We start from the raw sequence: 26,834 nt of genomic DNA, 5'->3' as shown, positions 1-26,834 counted from the left end.
CACATGCTAGCCCTAGGCGAAGCTTACTGATGTGCAATGTTTTATTGAGATGGCTGCCAATGCACAGCCCTATAATTGAAAGGTTTTAGATTGAAGCAGAAAGGCACTGCATTCAAAAAATAGAAAAAGAAAGAAAGAAAAAAGCTCAAGGTGTTACAAAAGTACAGCTGCCTGATTTTCTTCCTCCTTCCTCGGAAGAATAAATTCAGAAAAAAATATGCAAAGAAAATGCAAACAAGGGCTGCATCTTAACTCATTTCCCATTTTGCTGTGAAATAGTGAGCCAAATCAGCCTTTACCCTAATTGGTAAATGACAAATTAGACTTTGCCAATACTTAATTGAAATGCTGGGCTAAAAGCACCCATGCTGTTGCAGTCGTGCTGTTGTGAGAATAATTACCAAACCAGTCCACAAATATACAGGAGGGGGGTAAGAATTATCATTCGTCTTCATTGTCGAAGTTGTGGGGATATTGCTCTCGGGGTCAAATTAATTAATACTGACTATCCGTGTGGTTAAAGAGTGAAACGCTGTAGTTGAACACTGGTGGAAACCAATGTTTTATTTTCATTTATATCTTGAAACTTCTGTTTTATTCTGTTATTTTTTATTATTTTGGGGGGGGGGAAAGGGAAGTTGTCAGGTAATGCCCATCTTGTTGACAACACCACCTCTATTTACAACATAATTTCATCATTTCAGTACAAAATGTATTTACTTTGTATTGCGGTGGCATGGGCTTGACCATAGTCTGACAGCTAAAAAGCCTGGAGCCAATACTTCAACATTAAAACATTGTTTCTGTCTAATAAAGTGAGACATGCACAAAATCCTGGATGAGCTGGTGTCAGTAGTATATGGTTTCAACAGCAGAAACTTATATATAATACACACTCACTGACACGCACACAATTACTTCCTATTTCCCATGTCTGAATGTAACTTTGAGGTCTGTGACATTGTTTCAAAGTTCCAAATGAAATTGAAATTGTCTCCTGTGCTCATAGATTATAGATGGCCTGAACTTAAAAAAAAAAAAGGATTTGTCTTTTATTTCTCTTTGTACTTCCTAGAACATATAATAAATCTCAAGATGATAAAACCTGGCATACTAATCTAGGTCTATTTCCATCTTCCACTTGAGAACTAAAAGGATTTTGAGCCACAGATAATGTTCCTTTCTATCTCCCCTGTTCATCCCTAACCTTTTGTGTTTCTCTGGGGTAGCTATTGTCTCGAATTTGCACAGGCTATTTCAGGACAAAAAAAAAAGAAAAGTATAATAAAGCTGCCTCTAAGTGCAGCCCCATGCAATACTTAGCTCAAAAAATACTGCAAAGCAAAAATCCATTTAAACTGTCTTGTGAGTATATAAGAAATTATTTTGTGCCGTTATTTTTGTTGGTTTTTCTTGTTTTTTTTTACTTCCAGCTAGCTATATTCTGATACTTCATCAGTATTCATTGGCGTTTTACAATACCAAGCAGTGTCTCAGTGTATTTACTCTGTAATAATACCAGGGATGTGGATAAGGAATTAGAACAACCAGAGATGGGAACTGAGAACCAGTTCTTGTAGAGAAGAGGTTCCTAGTAGTCAAATTCCTTGGAATTGTTAGTCTGCTTTCCTCTTGAGCCTGTTTATCGTTTCTTGCCGTTGCACTACATTCGGCTCATTTCAGTTGTTGGCTGAGAAGAATGGCAGTTTACAGCGTGGATATTGACATAACTTTTATTTTTATTCCACAAAAGGACAAGAGCGTAATGGTAACTGGATACTGCATCCAGGACAGAAACAACTGTACTATGCTAAGCTCTTTGTGAGCACCTAACAGACAGCATGCTAACGCTAAGCTAGCCAAAAACCCAGAGTGACGCTAAAGCAGAGTGAATGGCAACCCCAGCCCAGCACTGCGTCTAATGAGCAGTCATTTGTGAGCTGGGGTGAAGCCAGCTGCTGCTGAACTTCATCAGGTTTTTCTATCTGTTCTTGTTTCTATAGCAGCAACTAGCGATCAAGTGTCTTTGTGCAGGTTTTCATCTTTGTTTTGTACTGCTAAATTTGTGCTCATACCTATATACTAAGAGAAAGACAACATATATGTCCTCATTAGGACAGGGATTTGTGTTGGTGTGGGAATATAGCCTTAGTTTATATTGTTAAATGGTAATTATGAGACAGTGTGTTTAAGGTTATTTTACAAAGCAACATAAAAGTAATCTTATGAGTAATATAAGATTAATATAATTAACTAGTTAATATAATTAACTAAATACTAAATACTAAAAGTATTTTGTGTCATATGTGTAATACATTACTTTTTTGAGTAATGACCCCAACACTCACGACAAAGAGAGGAAATAGATCCACTATGCCCAAAATTTGACCACACAGCATGCAATTAATTTGCACAAATGACTTTAATATGCTGCTTAGTGAAAGCGGAGCTAGTGACAACGCAATAAGAATCGATAAGAGAATTGATAAGGAATTGAATTGATAAATAATATTGATAATGGAATCAGAATCGCTTAATTCTTATCAATTCACATGACAAAAGTCTGCCTGACTTTTGGGATAGGGCCTGCAATATTTAGACAACTTCCACTGCTATTTTCAGGCAGGTTGTCTGCCATTTTCTTGTTCACTGCTGTGACAACACCAGCAGAGCACATTTAGCTCCAGTCCCATGGAGTCAGAAGTTAGGGGACTTACTGGAGTCTATCAGACTACCCTGCAGGTTGAAAACTTTATCGCAAAGGGGTTCCTATTGCGTAAAAATATGACACGGGCAGCCAAGTTGGGAGCGGGAACTGTTTCCACCCCTAATTTACAGCTTAATGTCCAGATCTTTCCATGGCTGATTCCCATAACTATAACCACTGTCCCTGCTCTTTCCAAGTGGAACAAGTGGGAGTTCATCTTGTTTGGCAAGTACAGCTTGATGTGCACCCAGTTGTTAAACGAAATGAATTCAAGTCAAACTGCAGATCACAGATAGGTTTCTGTGTTCTGTGCACAGAGCAACACATTAAATCCAGTTGGTGCCTCACTCTCCTCATGCCACACAGTATAACACACACACCCTCCTGATTTGGCGGTCTATTTAAGCTGTAGAATTTGTCATCTCCCCCTCTGACATGTCAGTGCTGCTGCAGCTGCTTTGCATCATTGCCTGCTGTTTCAAGTAGCTGTTTACTTATACACCAATTATATATGCAGCATATTTGCAGGGTGTGATGAGCACGGAGGCTTCTATGCAAACTCTAACTGTATTCTATTGTAATGATTTTAAATAAAGTTACGTGATAATTTTTCAAATTTCTCTTTTAAGACATGGAGCTTGTTTGGAAGGGTCAAGGTGCGCACCATCACCACCGTCATGGGTGTCTTGCTTATCATTTTTAGCTGATAGGGCTTAACATCATATCAGCTAATCTACATGAGCCAGTTATGTTTTCTGATCTTTAATTTATTAACCTCTTAAGACCCAAGCCTACCTGATCTCCTGCTTTTTGCCCCCGTATCAGGGGGCGTTGGGGCTTAAGAGGTTAACTGTTCACAAGGACAGAATTTTGAGTAAATCGCATGAAAAATAAAAAATGAAGGTAAAAAAATGTTTCTTTTAATTTGCTCTCTGGATGAATTTCATAAATCCTTCTGATAAGGACAGCAGGGCAATGTTTGAAAAATATCATGGTTTAGGTTGAAAGTACTAGTAAATGACTTACAACTGATACAAATGATACAACAATTTCCTGCATCTGTAAGGCTGTATTATTTGATTGAAAAATCAGAGATTATCTGGGGCAATTCTGTGAAACAATGAACAGACACATGTAAAGTTAAAAATCTGCAGTCTTGAACTCATGGTGCAGTAAGTGAACCTCACACCAGCTCTAGTCTGATGATTCATAACTAGCTCTCTATTATTAGTCCAGCTTCTCTTGGACACAGATGATATATGCTCTTTATCGGTGAGCTGCTATTGTTGGAGAGGACCTGATGCCTCTACGAGGGCCAAAGAGTGCTTCATGTGGTTGCTAGAGATACCTAAATGCATGTCTGATGATGGATCCTCCTTTTGTTCAGTATTTTTCCGCCAGAACTGAAGCACTGCATCCAGCCATTTTTGTCCATTTACTAAGAACTACAATCTGACCGATATGCCTACTTCAAGCAATGGTTGGTGGAGTACATGAAGCTTTGATAAAAGGGCAGGTTTGAGCTTTCTTTTTTCATTAGTTATACAATCACTTTGTGTCTGAATACGCTGTGACGGTAGTTCATTAAATACTCACAGAATTTGTGGACATGAATGTTGCACCTTTTTCATGTTCATGCACACAAATTCTGTGAAGTCTCGAACCACGTGGTTTCACGGGTTCCACCCCAATACCCCCCTTTACTATTATATCGATCTTATAGTTACACATAACTTCACTTATCTACTTCCTTCTGTTGTTTATTTAGTAGTATTTGTAGTAGTATTGAATTGAACAGAGCCCGACATATCCACATAACCACACAATGTGTTCTTACCCCCTGAACTCTCCTTTGGTTGTGTTGCAGTAGGCTTCATGGTGGATGGCCACATCTGGTTCTGTCAGAGGTTTCTTCCTGCTTAAACGGAGTTTTTCCTCCCCACTTTTGCCAGTGATTGCTCATAAGGGGCTGTGTGATCGTTGGGGTTTCTTTCTAATACCACAGGGTCTTTACCTTACAATATAAAGCACCTTTTTAGGGAGAATATAATGTGGTGGAACAACAGCTGCAGAACTGACAAGCCAAAAACGACTAATAGCAAACATGTATCTACTGCATTATATGGATCATGCGATTAATTGTCTCTCTAAAACACATTCGCTGTGTTTTGTGACTTTTTTTTCTACTTCCTTTGTGTGCTTATTCAACTTTTATTATGTTTTGTGTCCTTTTGCAGCGCTTTTCTATTTTTTGGTGTTTTCTCCAGCTCCAGCTGTCAGGGTCACCGTAAGTTTATCTACCAGCAAGTATTTATAGGTAAATAAAATGGCCCCAAATGGACCATCAATTTAGTCCATTTAGTCATATGAAATGAGCAGGCACAACAAATGCACATGCTGAAATTATCCTCTTTCATTAATGCCTCCATGTTACTTCAACTTCCTCCTGTGAAGAGGTTATATACTGTAGGAATAATTATTGAGGCAAATAATTCTGTCGATCTACAAGGAAATAATTGGCTTTTAGCTGCAAAGAGAGATTTCCTTGGCTGCCTGAACACAGAGACAGCTCTGGAGTCGTTTGGCGTGTGTACATTAGCAGGGGACCAGCAGTGTGCAGAGGCCCCGATGACGGGGAGAAATAATTATGAACGGAAGCAATGTTCAAGCCAAGAAGCCAATTTGTAAATGTCTCTTGGTTGCTGCTGCTGTTGTGTGCGTCTCTTTGCTCTCGTGACTATGTCTGTTTATATGTAATGCATTTTGTGCAGCTTTGCATTGTGTATGTGCATTTAAATGCTGGCTGAGTGTCTCTTAGTGACCACTGTCTGGACCTCTTGTCATCCCTTTTCTGGAGACCTGCCTTATACTATATATATACTGTAAACACAGAGGGCACCATGCTGAACCTTACACAGCAAACATTTACCAAACAAAAAAGCAGCTCCTATATCAGGACAATTTAATAAAAGGGCAAAATCCTCTGTGGGTGAAGGCTGTTTTCTATTGGCCATCTGATCCCCAGTAACTACGACTGAGCCAGAATTTTAGGTAAACATTAAAGGTGTTTTCACAAAGCAATATGGCTTCTCAGTTCTGCTAAGTAAGCGATATAATTCCATTTAAAGTGGTATGGAGTTATTATGGAAAAGCACTATGTGTAACTTAACTTGCATCTGCATTTTTCTCTCTCTCTCTGCCTCGGGGCCTGACCTGGTGGTGTGACCTGGTATGGCAGACTGTGTGTCCCCCCCTCGTCCCCACACCTGTCAGTCCTGCCACAGTGTCCTTTCGCACTGGTCAGCAGCACCATTAGGGGGTCTCTTCTATGACAAGAAGCCTGCATGGAGGCGACCAGCCCTCAAACCTGCAAGAGATCACACACTGATACCACCTTCATGGGTGTGCCGAGTATACTAAAACAAGACAAAGGAGTTTTCCTTTTATCTGGTGATTTTTCTTTTTTGCACCATGGTGTCTCAACAGAGCGTCATTTCTGTACAGATCTGCTAAAAAATATCGTATATTTTATGGCGGAAGGGGATGATGGGGGTTGGGTGGGAAGTGGGGGTAAGAGCTGGGGGAGAAAATGAATATGTATGTGCATATTTATCCGGAAAATGATTACTTGCTGAAGCATTCATTAATCGGTTTTCATAATTCATTCTGTGCATATTCTCTTTTTTATTGAATTTAAACAAACCCATTAACGGGGATTAACTTCCCTGAATGAGACTTTGGTTCTCTTCCCAATTGCTTCCAAAAAGGGCCCCTTGTTCCGTCAAGTGGAATTACTTGTGAGCGTCTGCAATCTCCTCGGAAAAGAATTATAGAACACAAGGGTGTGCTACACCGTCCCTCCTTCCCATTTTTGCCACTCTCCCTAAAGTCAATTTATAATCACTTTTCAAAGGATATATCCCCTCATTGTTCATTTTTCTTTCTTTTTTTTTTTAGCAGGAGGGTGTGTGGAAAATGTTTCTGCAGTAATGAGAGCATTATTGCGTGTTGTTTTTAATAACTGGTAATTTGTGTTTGACCATCATCACCATCTCTCCCATGGTTGTTGTCAAGTTATTTTCCTGGCCTTTGTTGCTGCTTATTACATTGCACTAATTATAGCCTGAAGAGAATTGCTTTTCTGGACCCTGACCTCTTCCATCTACTTAAGGCCACAGAGAGGATAAAAAAGGGTGTGAAATGAATGAAAGAGCTAAAGGAGGTTATGGGGAGCTTTGTAGCTGATTATCCATAAGGCATACATTAATGATAATTGGATGAGAGGATATGAGTGGAGCCGTGAGCGAGAGATGCACTCCTTTATTTCTGCAATATACTCAAGGTTCTGTTCATTACTGCTCTTTTCCCTCTTTTTCTCTAAAGAATTAAGGAGAGCCAACAAAGATTGCCATTAGGTTTGGGTGGAGGATTTGACTTTGACATTTTGGAGTGGGGAAAACATAGAAAGGCTGCACTATATCCCACTGTGTAATGCTGCCCCAGATCTGTAAGTACAGCACACATTGCATGTTACAGTAAACAATTCATTTGATATCTATCGTATTTTGTGTTTTCAGCGATAATACCAAAGAAAATATAGTTTTCTCATTTTTTCTGTCTCTCTCTCTCTTCTAAATTCTGACCGCCACTGTAGAAAGGATGCGACGACAAAGGGTAAACATGGCTGCCGGCATTACTGTTTGGGGGAAAAGTCTCCCAAGCAGGTGTGTCCCTGGTCACAAAGCTCAAATGAGCACACCAATAAAGCAGCTCTGTGGTGGCACCGAAGCAATGCTTACTCACATGTGCAAAGGCAAACTCAAAGGAAATGTGTACACGCTTGCATAAACACATGCATGCAGAACATGCAATCATGGCTTTAACTCCAAAGTGTTCACCGATTGTGTACCAGATGAGATTTACTTGCCCTGTTGGCACAGCTTGAGAACAACATGTAAATGATGCCATCCAAGCCAATTAGCTTTGATTCAGACATGAGACAGGAGGCCAAATATCAGACAGGATAGACTGTTTTTGCTGTGACACTTTTCAGCATTAGAGCATCAAATGTTGGCCCAGCTGAAAGCAAAGCTAAATAAAGTAGCGCACTGGTTAAGTGGCCGGAGATTGAATGCAAGGCAAGTTAAAAAGAGAGAGAGAGAAATCCCAAAAAATATTTATCCCTCGTGGTACATGAGCATCTCTGTGCAGTCATTCCTTCATCGCTCACTTTTGCATCTCCCTCTCACCATTTTCTCCATTCCCCCCGGAGCCTTTTGGTGAAAAAATGGCAAATGATCACACTTCTGTGAGCACCATCTGGCAGCTCGTACACTCATAGCACCCATCACATCTCTCACTTTTCTGCCAACCTACAAAAATATACTAGTACACAAAGCCCTTTTCTTTCACATTGGAAAAAAAAAGTCAGTAGGAGCTAATCGCAATAGGCACTTTCTATGTTTGGCCTAATTAAGCAATCTTGCGAAAGAAACATGGAAGGTAGCGATGACATATTTTTAGCCGGATCTTGCCTTAAAGTGGCTCCTTTGGCCACACCGATGGATGGTTATCTTTAAAACAGCTAGTTCACTTCAATATTAAAGAGCCAACATTATGTCAATGAAAAAGTGAGTTAATGTTGTGTCTCTCAAACTCAGGTCCCCAGAACCGCAGGCGTCTGCGAGCCATAGATTGGTGTTCCTCAAAAGCATGTAGTGGCAAGTCAACACATGTGCATCATCCGAGGTTAAGCTAATTAGTACAGTGGACAAAGACTGAAGTCTGTCCAATTCATCAAGTAATGCAACAGACAAACCAGGTAAAATTAGAAAGTATGACAACAGTTACCTCGAATTTGGCTTCGTCGAGAATGACGATGGGAGACCAAAATGTGTTGAGTGTCTTCAAGTACTAGCAAATGAAGCAATGAAGCCAGCCAAGCTAAAGCGGCATCTCATCACAAAGCTGCCAGAGTTTTATTAGCATGAAGATTATAAGGGGGTCCTTCGAAAAAATTGGAGTCCCTGGGGTCCAAAAGCTTGAGAACCCCTGCTGTATAGGATACTTTATACACAACAAGACACAGTAAAGATCACAACCTGAATTGGAGAGATACTTAGCAATGACTGCAATTCTTAAAATCCCTAAAAATTCCTATTCAGTTTCACAACACCTGCGTTTTGTAGTAGTGACAGCAACGGGTAAATGGACTTCTGTAGTCTGACTGAAGCTACAAGCCGGATTCCTCATTCACACTACACGATCACTATCACACGCACACATATGACCCACTGCACACAATTTTAGGGGTTCAGTATCACCCCAATGACACTCAACATGCAGAAGGGGGTTCAATATGCACATCAAAAAACAACAGCCTTCTGATGAGAGCCTGCTCCCCTGATCTACAGTTATCTGTGAGACAGTTTAATAAACCAGTACACTTCAAAACATTCCAGGGGCAATGATAAAAGCTGCTGTCTTTGAAATACGTCTGTTAAGAAAATAAGGAAATGAGAGTGAAAGTCTTGATAAGCGTTAAACTTACCTACTTCCTTTCAGATTTAAAATTTTTATTTATGCCACCATGGGTGGTGGCATTGACATATCTTGTTTTTTTCCCTTTTTTACTTTTTTAAAATAATTTTTAGAGATAATCATTTTATTTGATTTATATTAGAAATGCACAATTTCTCAGATTTTAATCTTGATCACAATTTTGGCCTCCCACAATTAAATGAACATGATCAAGTCGCTTTTAAACAGAACACAAAAGGTCTGTCTGAAAAGGTGCCTGCGTGTGTACAGCTGTTCCCTGCAACGGGCTCTGGACTAGTCTGGAGGAGTAACGCTGCATTAAAAGACAGATATACAACAAAATTCAAATGTCTGGCACATCAGAAGGCAAAGAGCTTGTCCCTCGAAGCGGATCATCATCTGTTGTTTGGAAATACTTTGGCTGTAGTGCAATTGATGTTAACTAAGAACACATTATAAGCAAACAGTGCTGGAGAGTTGTGTTTGTAATGCAAAGAAACAGAGCTAACTTATTCATATTCATAATGAAGGCCAAGAAAAACAATACAGCGGTAGTTAAAATGAATCGTCCATCGTCAGTTCAGAGATCCTGAGACATGAGCCTATACAGCATGTCAGCGACAAGGTGAGTAAGGTTTCAGCAAAATGGTTAACATGCTGGGAACAAAGCAATTATTTCTCCAAAGTGCTCAAATTTGTGCTGCATGTAGTAGGAATGTCACACATTTTAAAAAATTAAATGAATAATAGTGACAAATAGATAGATATTAGTAGATATTAATTTCATACAAACAAAATAGTCCATGTTACTTCTTATTCATTTCCATATCTTTTCCATATATTTTACACAAAGGATAGCAATTTCTCCATGTATGTTTCTTTTGTTGTTAACAGGTTGTCACGGAATGTTTACATCAACCCATCAAGTGACCTGCAATCTGTAAAAAGCGAAGTGACAGCACTGTTTCTCTGGTTTGGAGACTGACTTGATTTTCGCTGCATATTGTATCAGGCATAGTGTGTTGTGAACTTGATAATCTAGTTTTGCGTGGTACACCATGCCAGAAGCAATTGGAAAAAGGGTGAAATGGATTGTGTTAGCAGACATAGATAAGATAAATAATTCTGTGGCAATATGGCATCCAAATATTTATGTAACAGTGTGTATTAAACACTTCTACATTGCCCTGAATGCATTTGTGGATAACAGACAACAAAAGGCCAATGGAAAACATATGGAAATCACTCCAACAGGAGTTTGTTCGTATTGTGTGCAGCTGACAGACTTTAGTGTTGTACGGGTCACATTTCATTGAAGCCATTACTGTTATTATTATTATTAGTAGTAGTAGCAGTATTATAAATACTATGTGTTTAATGAAAGTTAAAGGTACTGCATACCTCAACTTTACGAATTATAAATCAACATCAGAAGTTACATTTTGGATTTCTCTTTGATGCAGTTTCTTTTGACCAATTTTGATTCTACTTCCTTCACCTACTTTGTGCTTTAGTTGGTTTACATTAAACCTGAGTCCAACTACAGTCTCAGTTGCTGATAGCAAACTGTTGTGGGTAAAAGCATCTGTTTAAATGCTTAAGATGTAACTCCCAGGTTAGAAATGTTGGATATGGATGTGGAAATGAAAAGACACTAAGTAGACTGACAAAGAGAAAGCGCAAAAGTGGCAAATGAAGGGAGAATGTATGAGCATGTAAAGAGACAAAAGTAGATGTACAAAGCTTATAAAAAACGTACTGCTTCAGTGCAATAGACATTATGGACATTAACACACAGCACATACTAACTACCAAGGTTTTATTACAGCAGATTGTTAGTTTAGAATCATAAAATCTTTTGGGCAAATAGCAATTTGTTTTTTCCATTAAGCATGCACTTATCTAGTTATGATCCACAAGAACAAGATCCACAAGAACAGCAATGACATTTAAAATTCTAATGAATAACTAGGTATGTATGCTAACAGCTCAGTAAGGCCACCAGCTAAATGCTAATGTCACCGAGCTAACATGCTGACATAGTTCATGCTAGTTCTGTATTGTTTAACACATCGAATATTTTCTTATGTACATTTAAGTTGATATTTACAGATTAGCATGACTGATGTTGATAGTTGTCAGTGGTTTTGCATGTATACCAGATCCCTCTTATGGTTTCTGACACATGTAAATTAAAAGAAATCAAAGGAAAGTCCCATTTAAGTCTCTCTACATTGTCACACTTCCCAAACTTTCAACACAAAAACTATGAGCAAGTCTGCCAAACACATTTTTCATGAAAAAAGTGAAACTTTCAAAATAGCTTTCTTATATATATTTAATGCAAACTGTATTAAACTGTAAACTGTATTACCATCAAGATCTTTCTATATTTTCGAAAAACAAAACAAAACAAAATTAGGCTTAAAATTTGGAACTCCCCCCACATTTGGTCTTAGAACTGAAGAAGCTTCTCAGAGATGAGAGGTGAAACGTCTTCAAGGAAACTTAAAGAAGTCCAGACTCTTTTCTTTCCAAGCTCCTTAGATGCCCAAGGAATGTTTTCAGAACCATATATGAACTCTTTAACGAAAAAAGAAAACAAAGCAGAGACAGGTACTCTAGAACAATGGAAAAAACATGTTTTTACATAGGTTTCTGTAGTTATACACACACACACACACACACACATATATATATATATATTTTTACACATGAACACAATTTTAAATTGGTCCATAAACTAGTAAAAACAATTTTGTAACATCCTTTCATCCATTTATTTCACCTTAACCGGTTCAGAGCCTGTTCCATCTGTCAGATGGGGAAAGGTGACTACACCCTGCACAGATTGCTGTTCATGTTCACATTCACACCTACCAATTCAGCCAATCACAAATGAACCTAACCCCATGGATGCCTTTGGACTGTGGGAGGAAGCTGGAGTATTTGGAGAGAATCCATGCAAGCATGGGGAGAATATACAAACTCCACACAGAGAGTTTAACTGGGTTGATAATTATTAACTATCAATATTATTGTGTTGCTTTTCAGGAATCACAGAAGTTAATTTTTATATCAAATACTGTGTGACAACTCTTTTTTCTGGCCTATTTCAATTAGTCAAGCAAATTACTAGAACCAATTATTTACTCAAAGTCTTCATTAGTAGGCATCTGTTGATCTAGCTGCACACCTACAGAACTACCACCCATCTAATTCCAACTGATATTTGAAAATTGGCAGCCCAGAAAATACTAAAAGAAAAATTCAGGAAATTAACAGAACCTACTGGGATTCATCTTGTTTACTTTTATATTTGTACCATAATTAATATAAATGAATCTGCTGAGTTTGAATGTTACTTGATAAGTGGAAAGCTTTCTTCCAAACATAATTAATGATGCATTCATAGAGTGCTGTGTTCAGGATTTCAACGTTTGAAATCCTGGCGTTATTGCTCAGGTCAAAAATGGTTACAGTTTGATGCCAGAAAGTAAAACATTGACAGACAGATGTTAACGTGGTTTTCATGTACTGTAGAATAGTAGTTTGATCAGACTGTCTCTTACAAAGTAAGGATATATACAACAAATTATTGCAAAGAATGTAAATACATCTGTTAAAAAAAACAGCTAATTTGGTTGGTACATGATTGTGATCAGTCTTTCCCACATACACAGGCCAGTACACAGTGGAATGGTGATGATTAAGCACCAACTCAAACCAACATCATGGTAGTCTCACTGTTATCTGTTAAATAGTTTTTCCTATGACTAAATGTTAAGAAAATGCCAAAATGCCAAAAATCACTGTTAAAATGTTTGCTGGAAAGGGTTTGAAGCAACCTTCTTGCTTGGAAGCATCAGGGCTAAAACATCAACCTGTTGGTGTTTCTACAGGAAGTCTTGTCAGATCTGGGGTTCATGAACACCCTCCTAAAGTTTTATTGGTAATTCATCCAAAAGTTGTTGAATTCTCTAAGTCTGCTGTCTGTTGGGAAACTTTCAGAGGGCCAGATGCTCCATCTTTAGACTAATAATGTAAGCTTACATCACAGCCTGCTTCAAAAGTTTTACTGTCTGCTCAAAGAATAATTTAAAGTTGGCACAAAGATACTAATTGAATTGTAAAATCAAAACATTCGCTGAAGGTCTATTTGAAAAAAGGTAATGAGCCATAGCCAACACATCTGACAATGCAAGAAGAACAACAGCAGCTCAAGGCTGTTAAAACGGGCTAAAAAAACAAAACTGACCTGTCTGAACATCCTGTTATCAGGAGCATTGTGAGTCTGATGCAGGCGTGTCTGCTGATATTCTGTAAATGATTTCTTTTTAAATAGAAAATCTTTAAAATCAGTGGCTGAAAATGGAAACTATTCCGTGACCACCACCAATATAAAATGTAATTTTCTCTTCTTGTTAAGCTAAATAAAATATGAGATGGAGGCTTTGCAAAATTTGTCTTCACAAATCGAAAAAAAAAAAGAGAAAATCTTCTTCTCTAAGTAGCTCATAAACTTCAGGAAACTACATAATTTCCACTGAAAAGTGACAAAAAGTTAAAGTATCTTTAACGCACTTTTCAACATAGTCAACAAGTTCAGAAACGAATCACAGGAAGCTCACTGGTTCACAGGTGACTTAGGATAGCATGGAGTTTGACTAGACTAACAAACAATATGTCATTCATGTCACTCACTATACTCACTATGACGTGGTGCACCTTATGATAAATGACTACATAGATCATATGTGAAAGCTGCTCCAGCAAAGTTGCTTTAAAGTCAAGTGATCTCTGGCCAGGGTCTAACCAGGGTTTAGAAATTAGTGAGGTGTATCACATTTAAGGTGCACCAACCGTGCTTCCATGACCAGTTTAAAAGGCTACACTGCTTCCTGCAGTTGTAATAAAATCAAATATAAATTTTGAAAATCATTAGTGCAACTTCCTTTTTTTTGCAGGAGAAACTGGGTATTAACCAGTGAAATAAAATAACACAATATAAAATCTTCCTTCATTTGAAATTATAATAGTCCAAGGAAAAACGTTACTTACTAAATGGCTCTGACTCTGCTGTGCCACTGACTCACCCTAACCCAGAAACACAATGTAAAGAAAGGTAACTGAGAGCAGACCTTTACTTTGTAGAACTCTTCACCTCATAGCTGGTTACGACCGTGCCTCCTGCAGCTGTGTGAATAAGTATATTATAACTATATAGTAACTATATAAATATTACATGCTCATATGTCTGGTGTTGTGCCTTTGTTGATTACCATGGAAGCATGATGTTGCAGCATAACGAATTTGCCTCATACATTACATAAATAATGTAGCCAAAGAGTAAACCCAACTGAAACAAAACTGACCCAAACAGTGAGTGAAAATAAAACTTAACAGTGGTTCCAACACTAGAATTGAAGTGTCCTCATGGAAAGTCAAATAAGTTTACCTCCTCAAGTGGACTTTGCCATTTTAAGTCAGAAACACTGTGTGTCTGGAACACTTGTGTGATTCTTACAAAACAGCTGGAACAAATGGCCAAAATGATCATTTAACTGAAGGACTGTTTGGTTAGAAGTCTTAAAATTGAGGGATTCTTCTTTACTTCTTTATTGAATGTGATCGTGGACTGAACATTACAGATTAAAGCCTCCTATTCTCACAGATAAATTACAGTCAATTCAGACTGCAAAATTATCAGTCCTCTCACAAGCACACTTTTCCCTCCACAATCTCTTTTCTGTGTAATTGATGGGAGCCTGGCTATTGAGTATTTTACTGAAGCTGTCTTCCCTGTAATTTCAATCAAGACTTTAGTAGGGCAAATCAATAGGACAGACTCCAAATGAGAAACTATAATGCTGACTCTGTCCCATATCTGTCACATGACCAATCTATTACACCTAGCTCTTAGAAGCTTTCTAATCACTCAGATGCTTATGCTAACAAATGCACACACAAGTAAGCTAAATAATGCCATATATTTAGAATAACATGAATTGATGCATTAATAGTGACAGTTATTAAATTGCCAACATTTTTATGTATTTGAGAAACATGTATGGTACAAGTGTTGGTCATTTAAAGATATACATTGGATGGATTAAATTATGTAGAACCATAGTAAAGCTTTTGTTTCCATTAATTTATGACCAACCATAGATTGATCTGTATAAAAATAAAACACAAACTAAAAAAAACAAAAGCAGGCCATATTGTTTGAGGATTGCATTTTAATCATTTTATCAGCATGCCGACTTTCTTTGGCAGTCCACTTTATGATATCAGCACAGTAGTCGGCTCTTGGACCTGCGCAGATACGTCATTAATGAGAATTCCCATGTTGTCGACTGTGTTTGCAGTTTGTCTTAGCCGTTTGTGGATCGACGACTCCAATAAGCCCGCATGAGCCAGACCCAAGATTTTCTAGCAGTTGAAGCCAAGTGGAACGTTGTTTGTCTGGGCCTGCAGCCAAGTCTTCCATTAGGCCTTTGGCCCAGGTGAACAGTAATTAAACAAGGCTGCGCTGAGTCGGCAGTCCGCATCGCCAATGCCTCTGCATTCACATGATTTTTGTTTATGTTGCTCTCCGGTGTATTCCCCCCCCCCCCCCCCCCCCCCCCCCCCCAACCTCTCAGTGGGGACGTGAGCCATATGTCTGTGTTTGTATCTCTCCGTGTGTGGACAAATTTTCTCTAAAGCAGAAGTTTCCTGTAAAGATGCGCCTCTCGGTGGAGGGGATAATGTTTCAGGTGCACAATGTTGGTCTGAAGACACACACACGCAGCAGTGTGTTGATTTTGACAGCTAATTTTGATGTAGTTGTAGTCATAGTATTTTGACCACAATGTCATTTAGTTTTAGTCATAACTAAGCATTTAAATCTTTTTTTTTTGTTTTAGTCTAGTAGTGGTCAACTAAACATCATAACATTATTGTAGACTTTATCTAAAGTTGAAAGTTAAACTTCAAAGTGTAAATGTTTACTGGTGGGTGCTGCTCCACATGGTTTATAAATGATCTTATTTTCCTTGGCATCAAATGCAAAATATGCCCATATGACTGCTCTTCACTTACAACTCCTTTTTTGTTGTTGTATTTATTTGTTGATGAAAGTTTCGATACATTTCATCACGTTCCCTGACATCACGTTTTAAATTTTAATTTAGTTATCACCTTGTTTTCATCAGAAAAAAGGTAATCAAAATTGGTCAGCTAAATTAACACCGGCAAACACACAAAGAACTGCAATTTCCCTGAAAATCATGTTTTTTAAACCTCCTTGTTTGTCTACATGAGGCGGTCTTTGGTGGTCTGTACACCCATGGGTACACTGCAAACAAGATAGTAGTACTGTGCTAATTTTCCAAAATCTGAAGGACATAAGGTCACAGGAAATCCCTCTAAAATCCCCATAACAGGAGGATTAATAATAAAAATGTTGAAAGTAGTAACCAATAATGCATCATGGACAGTACCGAGGAACAGCAGCACTATCTGTCAAGTCATCCATGTTTGATACCCTCAAATATTTCCACTTTGAGGAGAAAAAAAGAAAGAAAAGTAGAAAAGAATGAGTAAGTCCAAGCAGGGGTGGATGGAGACATTATGGTGTGAGTGTAGACATTTTTGCTGTTGTTAGACTCCAGGAGTGACAGGAGTGGAGGAAGACAAAATAACTGTGTGTGTGTGTGTGTGTGTGTGTGTGGTGGGGGGGGGGGGGGGGGGAAGAGGAGGTGCTAAGGCTTGAAGATGATATTGAGGGAAGAAGCATGGAGGAAGGAGTATTTTGATGGGAGAAAGAGCAATAACAACCTAGGATGCACATAAACAAACAATAAAGAGATGACAGATGGACACTGCAAAGAGAGAGGAAGGAGGCAGTGGTGGTGGGAGTGACGGCAGAAGACACCCACCCCCCACTGCACATCCTCACTTTTCACTTATCCTGCTCTGCTCGTGTTGGTTAGAAAGTAACCCCGGGAGGGAGCAGGAAAAACACACAGAAAGATGCGTCCGCCTTCGTTTGATCACGCCCGCAGCCATGCGATCACACAGGTGGGGTAAGATAATGCAGACCCTTCTGCTACATATGTACACACAACCACGCTGGGAAATCAGATTGCATGTGCTGGGGACAATATTCATACCTCATCAAAGGCTAGCATGCAAGTGAGCGCGAGAGGAAGGGACGCAACAATTAAAGCTAGAAGAAGTGTGTTTGTAAATGTGTGTGTGAGTGAGTCACATGGGTGGGTGCGTGGTTGGGGGTTCATGAGGAAAAAGAGCAATATTCAAATCTCCTAATTCATTCCCAGCAGGGATGAGGATCGATAGCTCTTTATGAAGGGACTTAGCGAACTAATTAGGTAGCTGAATGGCTGTGAATTCCAAATGAGCTGACCGTGTGCACAATGAGAATTAAGTTGTGGATGTGCGACAGCAAACTGAAGGCGACTTAATTCACAAAAGTCCCCCGAATCCATCACTTGAACAAGATTACTCAGATACACACACACAGAGACACACACACACACACGAGCTCAGGTGTATGTGCACAAAGCCATGTACATTTTTGCTCTCATCATCGCAGCACGGTTACTGTTGCGTGCAGATGTCGTGCTTGTTAGGCTGTTGATTTCTATCAGAATGGATTATTTTGTGTTTGGTGTTGTGAGTAACAAGTTAAGCATGAAACATCAAAAACTAAAGGCTGGAAAATGGAAACTAGGAGGTTATGAGACAGGAATAACAATTAAGGCTAATCTCAGCTTTACTTTCTGCACTCCAGGCAAAAATGTTCCAGAGCAAGTACATTGTGTGTTTTGATATTGAGAGCAGAGAAGAATATTAGCTTTGGAGCATTTCATTTGTAAGCAATATTACAGTATTACAATATAACCTCCTATCCTTGAGTCTGAGATGTATTTTTGAGATTGTATTTGTTCTGTGTGTCACACTAGGTCAGAGGATGGTGCAGGATTGTGGTCTCACAGCTGGAAACTTTTGGACTTGAATCTGCTGGTTGGCTCAGGTCCATCTGTGTGGAGTTTTTATGTTCTCGCTGTGCTTGTACGGGTTCCCTCTGGGGCCACTGTTTTCCCTCTACAGCCTGAAGACATGTGTGCTAGGTGAGTCTAAATTGGCTGGAGGTGTGAATGGCTTGTCTCTCTGTGATGGAGCGGCAAGCTGTCCAGGGTGTACTTCGCTTTTCATCAAGGTCAGCAGGGATAGGCTTGCTTTATGCTTTATTTTTTGGGTGGACTGACCTTTTTGCTCTTATTGTAAAGTGGTCTGTCTGTACAAACTGAAGGCAACTTAATTCAGTGGTCCCCAACCTTTTCCCTTTTCTTGATCTTTTAAGCTATTAACCCTCATCCAGCTGGGGCCTGTGCACACCGCCATTTTTGTCATATTTTTACAGATGTATCATTCCAACAGTGTATGACTTTGCCAATCATTTTGTTCCCAATAATATCGCACGTATTGTTTCTATTTCTGCTTTGAGTTGTGCCGTTTAAAAATACAAATATGACCCAAGTGAAAGCACACATTTTTACCCCTCATCTCTTAAAAGGCTGATGGGAAAGCCTGCCAGGTGAGCATCCAGCATGAACATCCAAATTTGTGAATATAATATTTAAAATTATACTAATACCATTGGTGCATGTACTTATTTAAGCTTCTGAATCTGTAGCACCGATGACATAACCTGCATTAGTGGCCGACGTTGCATTCCTGGTGCATTTATGTTAATTACCTTGTGTTTTTTATGAGGTGCTAGGACTTTTTTCCCTCCTGGGTCCTTTCAGCAATCTCCCTATAGGAATGTGCTGATATTAGTGAGCTTAAGTTGATGCTATGATTATTATTCCTTATATTTTGGAGTGGTTGGGATGTGAATTAGCATGTACAACTCTAAAGCTGTGGAAAACGGTGGAATGCTCAACAAGTTGCTGCTCCAAGTGGAGGATTTTAAGTATCTTGGAATCTTGTTCAAGAGTGAGCAAGATTCCAGGGAATAAAACTGGAGATTGTCAGACAGACTGGTGCAGCATCTGCAATGGATGCTATACCGCTCTGCTGTGGTGAAAAGAGAGAGAGACGAGGGTGAAAACGGAGCGGGTTGTTTACTGGGTAATCTAAGTTCCTACCCTCACCTATGATCATGGTCTGGTTTGTGAGGAAAAAAAAGCTTGCAGATACAAGAAGAAGAAACAAGCTTCCTCCATAAGGTGTCTGGACTCAGCCTTAGAAAGAGAGAGAGAAGTTTGGTCATATGGGAGTGCTCAATTAGTGATGTGTTTTGGGTAAGTCCTCAAAGGCCGTGTCTTAGACTCAGGGCACGCTGGAGAGATGACAGATTTGGGATGGCTGACTGTTGGTTGATTTGAAACAAATAAGTTTTCCCTTTATTATTTTGCTGAGAGTATGTTAATCTTTGCTTCCTCTGGGATCTCAGTGGGTAGTCCATGTATGCTAAATATGTTGGTTGGATAACGGTTGTAGAAGAGTAAAATCCCTTATAAATTCCCTTTATATTCTTTTTTAGTAGGTTAGTTACAGCTTGTTTTATCCTATAATTCTGGTCCAACCAACGTTAGCTACCATATTTAATTTCACTTCAGCTCACTTGCTGACTCACGCTATTAATAACAGCAGGAGATTAGAAAATTATAGTTGAATTACTTGGAAGGCATGTTTTAACCAGGCTTTGTTACTGTAACACTTGGGTAAGTGTGTGTGTGTTTTTCTCATGCCTATCAAGATAAATATGAACAGATTTTATTGGAATTTCTTCTTCTCAGTTTCTTTCAGTTGAGACAGTTGGCAAAAATAAAAAACATTCTGTCGAAAGATCATTTTGAAACAGTAATCCACGCCTTTATCACAACTCGGTTGGATTGCTGTAACTCTTTAGATGTTGGTGTTAGCCAGTCCTGCCTGCCATGTCTTCAGCTGGTGCCGCACAACTTTTAACTGGAACAGCACATTACTTCTCCGTCATACTCACTGCACTGGCTGCCTGACAATTTTAGAGTTCATTTTAAGTCTTTTATTTGTTTTTAAGCTCTTAAATGGCCTTGCCCCGCCCTACCTCTCTGAACTGCCGCACTTGCGTGCCCATTTTAGTGTATCTCCATCCCTATGTTCAGCACTTTGGTCAGTGGTTGCTGTTTTTAAAGTGCTTTATAAATAAAGTTGGCTTTCCACATACTCTTGCCAGTGTTCTGGGAATCCATCCTACCTGACAAACCAATCAACCCGTTGTTTACACGAAATTAAGTGCCAAACCGTCCTACCTTTGTGAATGTGACCTACAATGTGACCTACTTTAACGGGTAAAATGAAGTGGAAAACCGTCCTGGCTTTATGAATGTGAGCTACAAGCATACTCTGATGGGCAACGTTAAATGGCCATCCGCCATACCTACTTAGATTTGTGCTGGAATTACTCTGTGACAGCAGAAATGTGCATAAACTACTTACGGTAGGACATTTTGCCAAAGTAGGACGTTTTGTCAGAAAAACCAGATTCTACCCCCAATGGTAAATGTATAGCTTCTTTGCAATCAATGATCATATTACTGGAAGTTGAAAAGCATGTAATCATGGTTTGATATCCACCACAATAATACATATAAAGCGCCTTGAGGTGACTGATGCTGTGTTTTAGCGCTATATAAATAAAACTGAATTGAATTGAATTGAATTTGAACAAAGGCAAATCCAAAAAATCCAAAAAAAACCCAATGCAGATGGCATTCTTCAAAGATTTCTGACGTTAGTTGCAAAATTATACCATTTTATATGTACTGTAGAACTCTTCCAGTGGACAGTGTAAGGAAATGGAGCTGCTCTAAACCAACTTAAATAGTACTCAATTTGTAGCCTGTAAATCCCTGTTATTTGATCCTCCGCACAAATAAAAAACTCTTAAGACGTGGACCGTGAGAATCATTTTAGCCGTTTTCCTGAGAGATGCAACAAATGAACGCCAATTTGCATCTGAGGTAGCAAATTGTCAGACTGGATGGGGTGTAGCTGGGGATGAATAACACAATTTGTCAGTGAAAATGACCATTCTGCTGCCCAACTGTCATTTTTATTAAAGAAGGTAGAGGCGTGCATTCATCAGTGTCAGTTAGGGCTGCTCATGGCAACACTCACAAACTCTCCAGATACACAGCTTACATTTAATTCCATCTGCCTGCCTGCTGCATTACATTTCCATGATGAGCTCTCCACCAAAGGGAGGCTGCAATTAGCTCCATACCTTGTGGCGGGCACACAGTTAACGCACTGCTCTCTCTCCTCCACGGCTTAAGAAATGACCAGCAATTATTATGAAGGAGGATATTAGAAGGACTTTAGATGTGGTCAATTTGCATGCAACAGTGTGGGCCTTATGGATCATGTATGCACAATTAAACAAGAATTAGTCATCACGTTGCTTGCGGCCTGTTAGCAGAGCCCTCTTGCATCAGCGAAGTGCAACTGGATTTGACTAATTGTCAACTGAAGTTTGGTTTCTTTCCACCAGTGAAGGGGGTGGGGATGGGGGGACAGTTCAGTTCAAAGATTGACACAAAGGAAAACATGTTTGCTTGGATGGATCAGAGAATGACACAGTCAGTCCTGCTCTTTGGTCCAGATTTTTGCGTCTTGGTAACTTCTGTGGAGACTGGCATTGCACTATTACATTACATTTTGTTCAAACATTCATGGGTTTGAGTTGGAGGGGGGGTTCCTGACTTTTTCTTTAGTGCCCCCATGAGGTTTCCACTTTCTTTTTTCCCCAGATTGCTGTAAATTTGTTCTGTTGTGCTGTGGACACCCTGAGATGGCTAAGGTTGTTGCTGGTTTATTGTATTCGACAACTGAAAAGCTGTGGACACAGCAGCAGTGCGCTAACCCCATTTTATTCCTTCTTGTAATGTTGTGGTTAAAATAAAAAACAAACAAACAAACAAAAAAACAAAAAAAACCTGAGCATTTGTTTCTGCTGGAAACTAGATGATTGTGATTGGCTGACACCTGGCTGTTGCTACAACATGACAATGATATTTTCCAAACTTCACCTTGTGGTGAAGCTGAGGAGGAACAGGACTTATTCAGCTTTTGCTATTCAAGCTTTTTTTTCAGTCTTTACAATATATGTGAAATGTGGCATGGGGTAGGTGGGTGGTTAGGGAACTACCTGTTGACAAAAAAATCCTCATAAGTGAAAGACAAAAGTGGTCTACCTCCTCTCTGAACAAATAATCGAGTACATTCCAAATCCACACTGCTTAGAATAAATGTTCGACGCTACTCTGTGGCGTTACATCATTAAAATGATTCCAACTTGCTAATATAACATTAAAGCTTGAAATAAAAGTCTCTCAACACAAATAACAAGCTTCCTGCAAAACAGAAATCCCTCTCAGCCAACTCCTATCATCAGGCTGTTGCAGGGAGATTGTGCAGTGATTGAAGGGTTCCAGTCACTTGGCCGGATTACTGGTTTTGAGATGATAGCCAGATTTAATAGACTTCTGAAGGCATCAAAAAGCAATTCACATACAGAGACAGCGAGCCTTTGCCCCTCCCATTGACCTGCTCCTGCCCTCCTATTGACTCTTTAACCTTCATCTTGGATCAGCAGCATCTCTTTTTTAAGCCCTCCAGCTCATTTCTTGCTTTCTCACATCGCTGAAATGTTTTGAATCTTTAAAAGTTCTCAACCCTTCTGTCCCTAGAAGCCTTTGCTCCATCAAGATTGAATAGCCTCTTCATTTTAGGATTCAACCTTTGAAACCATTTTGAAGCCCCTCTTCTTTGAAAACAAACATAAAAGCACATTTTCTATGTTGAATTTGTATGAATTCATAGTAATGCACACATACAGGGTGCATACCAGCTCTCACTCTTTAAATTCTTTTTCCAGTTTACTCAGTGAAGTCCTTAATTCAAGCTATTAATGTGAGATTAATCTTCCCCTCTGACCTAATCCCTTTAACCCTACCTGACTGGTCTTCAATCTTCTCATTTGTGCTCTCCTTTTTAGCCTCTATAGGTGGTCTATATACCTAGACTGCTGGGAAACTCCTCACCTGACAAATATTTGGAATCTGCCTCTCAAGTCTGATGTCATTAGCCATTTCCAGGTCCAAAACGTTTCTTCTGTTCCCAAACTGAAACAAACAATGTGACATCACCAAGAGTTAGAAATGTCTGAAATGTCTCAAAGTCTTTCATCTTCAATAAAATGATTAGTGTGGGTGCTCTCCCAGCTGTTACCGAAGTTGAACATTAAGGCATCTATCAAAAAGAGGACTTACAAGGTTTAATGGCGTTAGAGGTTAGCAGGAACCTTGCTAGCTTCAATCTAAAGTTGATGTACCAAGTTCGGACCGAGAGATTTCTAAAAAACTAAAACATTTCTGCTATCACTTCGGACATAAATGAAGACAGAAAACTGAACACCAACAATGTTTGTAGGGTTTTTGAACTTGGGCTAAGTGGCACATAATGGTCTGCCGCTTAGTGGCTAGCTACAAAGCTATGGTTAGGATAACATGAACACATTAATACATTTAAGACAGAGGATGAATGTACATTTTTTTGCTCTGAGGTTAGTGATTAATACGCTGCTGCATGGTTTGGATGACTTGCTATTAAAACACAGTGAAAACACTTGCTGTGAAGAGTTATTCCATTCTAACTCTGGGTTCTTTTCCCCTTTGTTGCAGGTCATTTGTGCAAAATAGTGTGTGAAAACAGTAACCGGACTTTGGTGTGGACCAAAACAACCAGACTGAGACCCTTTGGAGAAGGTGGTCTCAGTGAAGTTTTGGATGAACTCCAGAGATGTCCGTTTATAGTGCAAACTTGATCCAAACCCCTTTGTTGGTCACACCCCAGACAATATGGCAATATGGCAGCCTCGCTTCTGTCAGTCTGCCCCAGGGCAGCTGTGGCTACAACTGTAGCTTGCCTCCACCAGTGTGTGAATGTGAATGAATAGTGGAATTGTACAGCGCTTTGAGGTTCTCGAAAAGCGCTATATAAATGCAATCCATTATTATTATTATTAATAAGCAGACTGAACATTGTCACATATTTTGTAGTGATGCATTTGGTTTACTTGGAGTTCACTTGGACTTTTCTCTGTGTGAAAAGAAAGCAAATCACAGGGGAAAAGCTTAAAGCTAAATTTTACAAACTCATCAACTGATTCGGACCAGAGTAAATGAACTCTAGTTGTGAAAACACCCAAGGTTAGCCTGAGAGTGATTCTTTTCTGAAGTTTTCAAGTATTTTGTGTCTGGCAAACTGTGAACTGTGATACTGTAGTTACATTTTAAGGTCTTAAAAACTGTGGAGCAAGGGAACAGTGGTAATAAACAATACAAGACAACAACCTTAATTGTCTTGAATATAGAAGCAGGGTTGATTCGTCGTCACTTTACAAATGGAGTCTCAGGCATAGATGATTGACTGCAGCTCTCCAAAAAGTGACACTGAATGAAAGCTTGTTTCAAATAATTCCCTTATCTTCATTATGCAGAATCTTTTTTGCTTTTATGATAAATGTTGTCTCGTTCTAAAAGTAAAAGTCAAAGAATAATCTCTAGTATGGAATTACAGCTAGAAAATGAAATTTATATTTGAGCATGATAAAAGTGAAGGTAGAAGACTAGATTAAAAAAAAGAACTGTCAGAAGCAATATCTGAAGCAACCACAGTTCAAATTGTAGTTTAGAAAGAATCATCCATTAAGTACAGCATGAGTTATCAGCAAAAGCAAAATCAAACAGGAATGTGGTGAATAATTCACTGTGGCATACTTTGAGATTCATTTCTAATCTGCCAAGATTTTCCAGAGTTTTGGCATGTTTCATGGTCATCTCTCTGTACCCTCCTGATTTTTCCTGTGAAACCCCAACAATTTTTATGAAACCTTATTTTAAGCAAATGCCATTAATTTTGAATGTGTGTCTGCCATTGCCTAGGTTGCCAGATCATTTATGATAAACTATGTTCACACATGTCAGGGAAGGTTCTCAGCCATCCAGGTCATCGTAGGCTAAGGAGCTTGGAAATAAAAGCGTCTGGACTTCTTTAAGTTGCTTGAAGACGTTTCACCTCTCATCCGAGAAGCTTCTTCAGTTCTAATGTCAAATGGTGACCCACCCTATCATGTGATATCATGTGATGATAGGGTAGGGCCAGGTTTCACAATGAGCTCACCCGAAACCCTGGCTGATTGTAACCCACACCCGTTTTCACACCTTGGCTCATGTGATTAGGTAGAGGATCATCAGGGGGTCCTTTGTCCCTCTTTGGGGGGATACTCCCACTGGGTTTAAATCTGGGACTCTCCACCATTTGACTCTTGGAACTGAAGAAGCTTCTCAGATGAGAGGTGAAAAGTCTTCAAGCAACTTAAAGAAGTCCAGACGCTTTTCTTTCCAAGCTCCTTAGATTATGTTCACACATAATCCTCACACCACATACAATTCAGCAGATCTGTCATTGGAACCTCGTATACTGATACAAGTGTTGTGCCTGCTGCTTTCTATGAAGGCACATAGATCTCTTTAATGTTGGATAAATTAGCTTTCCTATCCTAACCACTGTTATTGACTCACCACTTCTGTTCTCTTAGTTAAGAGGACACAGTTGATTCTGATGCTTTGAAACCAAAACAATAATCACCCATCACACCATGTTCAACTCCTTAGGTATGAATGAGAGAGATGAAGTCTTTGTAAAAGCAGGAAATATTCAGATTCTTCCCCTGTCGTTAACTAATAACACAAACTATGTTGCAATCCAACTGCAGTACGGTTCACTATGAACTACAATCCAGTTTTCATCCGCCAAATTGGAAAAAATATATTAGCCAGCTGTGAGCATGTGTGCAGTGACTATTCATCATTGAGATACTTCACTCTGACAAAATGCAATTTTACCAAAATTTCTCCACAAATCACTGATCTCTTCATGGTTATACCACAATATTTAGTAACCGGAAAAAAGTGTTAGGGGGGATTTTTCCGATAGGAAAAGCCATAATATTAGAATTACTAACTCCTTTGCTCTTGGATGCCTCCTATGCCTACCTTTGTTTCTCTTTTCTAAACTGAACATTATGTCATATTTTAGGTCTCCTTTAAGAATAAAATAATGGAGTGTGCATCAGAAGTTAGTAATGGTGATCTCTGCCTACTCTTAGAAAAACCTGGAACCTATTCTAATGGTCATCAAACCACATTTTTATTGATATATATTGAGTTGTTAAAACTCATCATTAAGGGCACAGGGTGGTCAAATGAAGGAAAGAGTTGAAAGGAAAGAGCTAAATTAAAAAATGCTGGTATGTTGCATTGGAGCAAATTGGCATTCAGTTAGCCTAGTGCACATACAAAAACACTCAGAGAATACCCAACTCTACAGATGAACATATTACTCACTAAACCACCACACAGACCTGAAAGGACAACGTGTCAGGAACAGATGGATGAGGAAAGTAGGTTAGGGTGATAGAAGGTAAAAGACAAAACGTTGAAAGAAGTTGAGGTAGAAGAGA

This window comes from Neolamprologus multifasciatus, chromosome 3, assembly GCF_963576455.1.
Source record: "Neolamprologus multifasciatus chromosome 3, fNeoMul1.2, whole genome shotgun sequence".
In the NCBI taxonomy this organism is placed as follows: Eukaryota; Metazoa; Chordata; class Actinopteri; order Cichliformes; family Cichlidae; genus Neolamprologus; species Neolamprologus multifasciatus.
The sequence above is the reverse complement of the archived record's forward strand: the minus strand, read 5'-3'. Positions refer to the sequence as shown.